This window comes from Quercus suber, unplaced genomic scaffold (assembly GCF_002906115.3).
Source record: "Quercus suber isolate HL8 unplaced genomic scaffold, Cork oak 2.0 scaffold_206, whole genome shotgun sequence".
Classification (NCBI taxonomy): domain Eukaryota; kingdom Viridiplantae; phylum Streptophyta; class Magnoliopsida; order Fagales; family Fagaceae; genus Quercus; species Quercus suber.
In genome coordinates, this window is record NW_027069664.1 from 379784 (window position 1) to 385783 (window position 6000).

Sequence of the window (6000 nt, forward strand, 5' to 3'; positions counted from 1 at the left end):
CACTCTCAAGGGATGTGGTAAGTGTTTGGGCTATCAACCTCTCAATGGTATGGAAATGGAGAGGGAAGGGTTGAGGAGATACCACAAGCAAGTGTATAGAGAAAGGTGAGGATGACAATCTCTAATTCCCAATGTGTTTGGCTAGGGTTTTCTCTCTAAAGCATTCCTCAACATTTGTGGGTAATGAGGGTATATATAGGATAGGTGCAAAATGTGTGAGTCAGTCAATACAGGCTGGCAGAACAGCTTGTCTCGCGGGTGTCTCGCGGGAAGGCCTTACCCGCGAGATACTCGCGAGAGACAGCTGTCTCCACTTGGCCTGACTCTTCACATTCCAGCACGTGCAAGACACATGCTTCACTTCGCGGGAAGCTAGGTCGCGACATACCCGCGAGAATCCTTCAGCCTCCAAATGCTTGAGTCTTCACACACTCTCTCTATCACACAACCCTTACAACAAATCCCACAACGAATACAGGGTATAAACGATTGATAATAATTACAATCAAATTTGGTACGGAATAAAAGCCAACAAAATACATAGTTGTAAATAACAACTTTACATAATTGATAGAAAACATGTTTTGGGTGTGTTTAGACTTCAGAGTTTCAAATTTTATGAGAGATTTATATTATTATTATTATTATAATTTCTTATTTTGGTATAATAGCCAAGAGCTTTATAGCTCTACTTACTGATATCTTTTTGTGTTTCCGATAAAAATATTTAGTATTCAAATTTCTCATTACTTGTTGTAACTATCCAATTAGCAAAAACCTATTAAGTATAATATAATTAAGATTAGAAAATTTCTAATAGGTTAATGATTGAAAACATTTAGATAAACAATCATTCTATGCATAAAAAATATAACGAAGTAACCAATCAAACATTAAATTATTTTATAAATTATATATCTTTATCAAATTAAGAATGATTTATTATATTTTATATGTCATGTAGAATGTATCAAAAATATTTGAGATGAGTTATTATAATTTACAAGATATTTAAAAAAAAAAAAAATTGGGAGGGTTTAGGACAAAACCTTTGGTCCCAATGTGGCTCTGTAGTAGTAGATGTGTGTATTAAGGATGTTTTTGTTTGTCACGTCACATCACATCAGTTTAATGAAGACACGTGAGCAATGAAATGTGTGTATTTCTTTTAGGTGGACCTTATGTTACTCGTACATGCATGCACCCATGCGTGTACTAAAGATGCTTTGGTTTGCTTTTTTAAAATTGATGAAAGCTACCTTCACATGATGTTAGGTACGTAAGCAAAAAGAGTAGAGTAGAAGATGCTTTGTGAAGAGGGTAAAAATATGGATGACGGATCCATTTTAATAAAGCTTAACAGCTCTAGATTAGTGAATTGATGGTGGACGGATCCAAAGTGCACAGACACAAGGTGGACAGGTCCAGAAGGCCACGTGGCATCCACCTAATTTAAGTAGTTTCCAAGGAATCTTAAATGGAAGCAACTTGCACCTCATGGTTAATCCTAACTTATAGAGTCTCAATATGAATGGAATTCTAACATAAGGAAGATTTCGGAATATACGCTCACTAATGATGATCTTCCCTATAAGGAAATGCCTTCTTACGCAAGAAACGGAAGTCGGTTCTACACTACTATAAAAACCCCAAGACCCCTACAAACTAAGGTACGCATAATTTACCCCAGCTCTAGCACTCTAGAGTTGTGAAAAAGTTCTCTAACTTAACCTTCGGAGGGTCTTTGGTCGGTACCACACCGGTACTCTCTTAGGGTTTTTCTTTGTTGTTGTTTCGCAAGTCTTGTTTCAAGCACGTGAGCATCGTGTGGCTTATTGACGATTTTTGTCATCATCAGTTGGCACTGTCTGTGGGGACGCATTGTGATTTGTAAGCCATACTATCGCCTCTTGGACAAAAAAGTTGCATGGTGTTCACTCGCTGGATGGCAACCACCAATGATGTTCAAGGAGACGAACCACGCACGACTTCCATCGATAGACAGGTTCAAACTCTCACTACCGTCGTGGAATGCCTCACCAAAAAAAACCACGACTTGGAAGAACAGTTGTGCCAAAAGAATGTAGACCTTAATACTTAGGAGGAAGACCAAGAAGGCACCAGCGCTAAGCAAAGGAACCGTGAGGGGCCGGAAGGAAGCAACACCCCAAGTAGGCCAGAACGACAAGACACAAGCTAGCCCTCCATCACTGATACGGTCCTATCTTACATAGTTGCCAAGATGCAGATGATGAAGGAACAAATGGACCTTATAATGAACGCCCTCAGAGGACAGGTGTCTAGCGACCTCAATGACTTGGTCTATCAAACGGACTCGCCATTCACAGCATCCGTCACTTCATTCCCCTTCCCACCGAAGTTTCGAATGCCGTAGGTAGAGAATTACAACGGATTTAAGGACCCCTTAGATCACCTAGAATCTTTCAAGACCCTGATGCATCTACAAGGAGTACCAGACGAGATCATGTACAGGGCCTTCCCCACCATGCTAAAGGGATCCGCAAGGATCTGGTTCAGTAGGCTGACGCCCAACTCCATTGGCACCTTCAAAGAATTAAGTGCCCAATTCACCTCACACTTCACCGGGGGACACAGATATAAGAAGTCCACCGCATGCCTGATGAACATTAAGCAGCGGGAGGACGAGATGCTGAGGTCCTACATCACCCGCTTTAACAAAGAGGCTCTTTTGATTGACAAAGCTGACGATAAGATACTCATGGTTGCCTTCACAAACGGACTATGAAAGGGTAAGTTCCTATTTTCCTTATACAAGAACGACCCAAAAACTATGTCAGATGTGCTATACAGGGCAACCAAATACATGAATGCAGAAGATGCATTACTGGCCTGGGAAGAGAGGCCTAAGAAGAGGGAAAGATAGGAAGACGTACGACAGGATAAGGGGCCAAAGATGGCTAGGACCGGAGAACGCTAGGAGGACAGGCGCCCGAAGCCCCCCACGGGAAAATTCACAAGTTTCAGTCTGCTGATTGCCCCGATTGACCAAGTCTTAATGCAAATTAAGGACAAAGGAGCCTTGACCTTTCCCGACAAGCTGAAGGGAGATCCTAATAAGAGGTCTAGAGACAAGTACTGCCACTTCCAATGTGATCACGGCCATGACACAACTGAATTCTACGACTTGAAGTAGCAGATTGAAGCCTTTATCCGACAAGGGAAGCTGCAAAGGTTCGTCAGCAAGGAGAGGACGAACCCACCCCAAGTGCAGGCTCCCCGACGGGAGAGTGGGCATCCCAGACTACCCATAGAAGATATAAGAATGATTGTAGGGGGCATGATGGTTACTGGGTCGTTTAGAAAAGCCCGAAAGACTTACCTCAGGATGGTTTAGAACGTCCAGCTGATAGGATCAGTATCGAAGATGGCGCAGATAGACAACCCCGTTATCGAGTTCTCGGAAGAAGATGTCCAACGTCTCTACCCTCCCCATGACGATGCACTGGTCGTCAGCATACGAGTAGAAGATTATAACATGCACTAGGTTTTAGTCGACAATGGCAGCTCGGCTGACATCCTTTACTACCCAGCATTCCAACAGATGAGGATTGATAAAGAGCGACTAGTTCCAACAAATGCTCCACTCGTCGATTTTGGAGGAACAAGGGTGTTCTCTCTCGATGCCGTCACCTTATCCGTAACGGTGGGCGACTACCCCCAACAGATCACTAAGGACGTAAAATTCCTTGTGGTCGACTGCTCCTCTACTTACAATGCCATCCTTGGACGACCTACCCTCAATTTATGGAAGGCTATAACTTCGACCTATCACCTAATGATCAAGTTCCCAATAGACTATGGGGTAGAGGAGCTGCGTGGAAATCAGGTGGCTGCGCGCGAATGCTACATAGCAATGATGGAGATGGACGACCACCTCCAGGCCATGAACATTAAAGAACACCGAACGGTGACGGAGCCCGTGGAAAGGCTCGAAGAGATACTTCTCGACGACTCGAAGAATGATCGAACAACAAGGATTGGTACCTTCGCTGGCCCTACAGTCCGCTAAGCACTAACAGCGTTTCTCAAAGATAACCAGGATGTCTTTGCTTGGAGCCATGAAGACATGCTGGGAATAGACCCTTCGGTCATGGTGCACAGACTAAACTCCTTTACACCTGTCTGTCAGAAGAAGTGGGAATTTGCCCTTGAACGAGATCGAGCTATAGCGGAAGAAGTCCACAAACTGCAAGAGGCGAACTTCATTAGGGAAGTTTACTACCCGGACTAGCTGGTAAACGTGGTAATGGTTAAGAAAGCAAGTGGGAAATGGAGGATGTGTGTAGACTTCACCGACCTAAACAAGGCATGCCCCAAAGATAGTTACCCCCTCTCGCGAGTAGATGTTTTGGTAGACTCTATGGCTTAACATTAGTTACTAAGCTTCATGGACGCTTTTTTGGGCTACAACCAGATCAGGAGAAGACTTTGTTCATTACCAGCTAGGGTCTCTTTTGTTATAAAGTCATGCCATTTGGCCAAAAAAATGCGGGTGCAACGTATCAGAGGCTTATGAACAAGATGTTCACATAGCAGATTGAGAGAAATGTCCAAGTCTACGTTGACGATATGCTGGTGAAAAGCCGAAGGGAGGAAGATCACTTGGACGACCTCTGAGAAACATTTGATACCCTTCGTGCCTATAAAATGAAGCTCAATCCAGACAAGTGTGCCTTCGAGGTAATGACGGGAAAGTTCCTGGGATTCATGGTGTTTTAGAGGGGCATCAAGGCTAATCCAGAAAAAATTCAGGCCATAATAGAGATGGAACCCCCGAAGAATGTGAGAGAAGTACAAAACCTAAATGGCAAGATAGCAGTACTGAATAGGGTCGTGTCAAGGGCAACGAACAAGTGTTTGCCTTTCTTCCGCACGTTGAAGAAATCCTTTGAATGGATGACTGAGTGTCAGCAGGCATTCGAGGACCTGAAGACTTACCTCTCATCCCTTCCGTTCCTAAGTCCTTCCTAGCTCGGGAAAGAGCTATTCCTTTACTTAGCAGTATCCTCGGCAGCTATTAGCGCAGCCTTAATCAGGGAAGAAGATAGGGTACAGAAGCCCGTGTACCACACGAGTCGGGCACTCTGGGGCACAGAGGAAAGATACTCACCAATGGAGAAACTAGCCTTCGCTTTAGTTACTGTAGCTCGTAAGCTCAAGCCATACTTCCAGGCTCACACGGTGATCATTCTAACAGATAAATCCTTACGGCGGGCAATGAATAATCCCGAAGCCGCTAGACGAATGGCATTGTGGGCAATAGAGTTGAGTAAGTTTGACATACAATACCGCCCGCACATGACCATTAAAGGATAAGTGGTCGCTGGAGTTCACTAATGTAGAAGGTTAAGGGGCAGAAGAGGTCCCACAATGGAGCATCCACACAGACGGATCCTCCAATAAGCAAGCAGGCGGAGCTAGTGTGATACTCCATAGCCCGGAAGGAGATAAGATCGAATGCATGGTCTGTCTGGATTTCCCTACGACCAATAATGAAGCAAAGTACAAAGCCTTGATAGCAGGACTGGACCTCGCCAAGGCCGCGAGAGCTAAAAATTTGGTCATCTACTGTAATTTCCAAGTAGTGACAAGTCAAGTTAACGGAGAATACGATTGCAAGAATGAATGGATGAAGAAGTACCTGGAACAGGTGAAGGATCAGATTAGCCACCTCCAAGTGAAGTTTGTTCAAATCCCGAGGGAGGAGAACGAGCACGCCAATTGACTTGCTAAGGCCGCGTCAGCAGTGCACATGGTCATCCACAGCCAGGTACTGCCCTTCGTTCAAATTTCACCACTAATAGATAGCATTAGTGTGGAGGAGGTAGGATCAGAAAACCATTGGACAACACCAATAACTTCCTACCTGAAGGATGGAGTGCTGCCAGACGGTAAGGAGGCTACCAGAAAATTGAAGGTTCAAGCTGCCTGCTTCGTCCTGACTAAATGGAAACAACT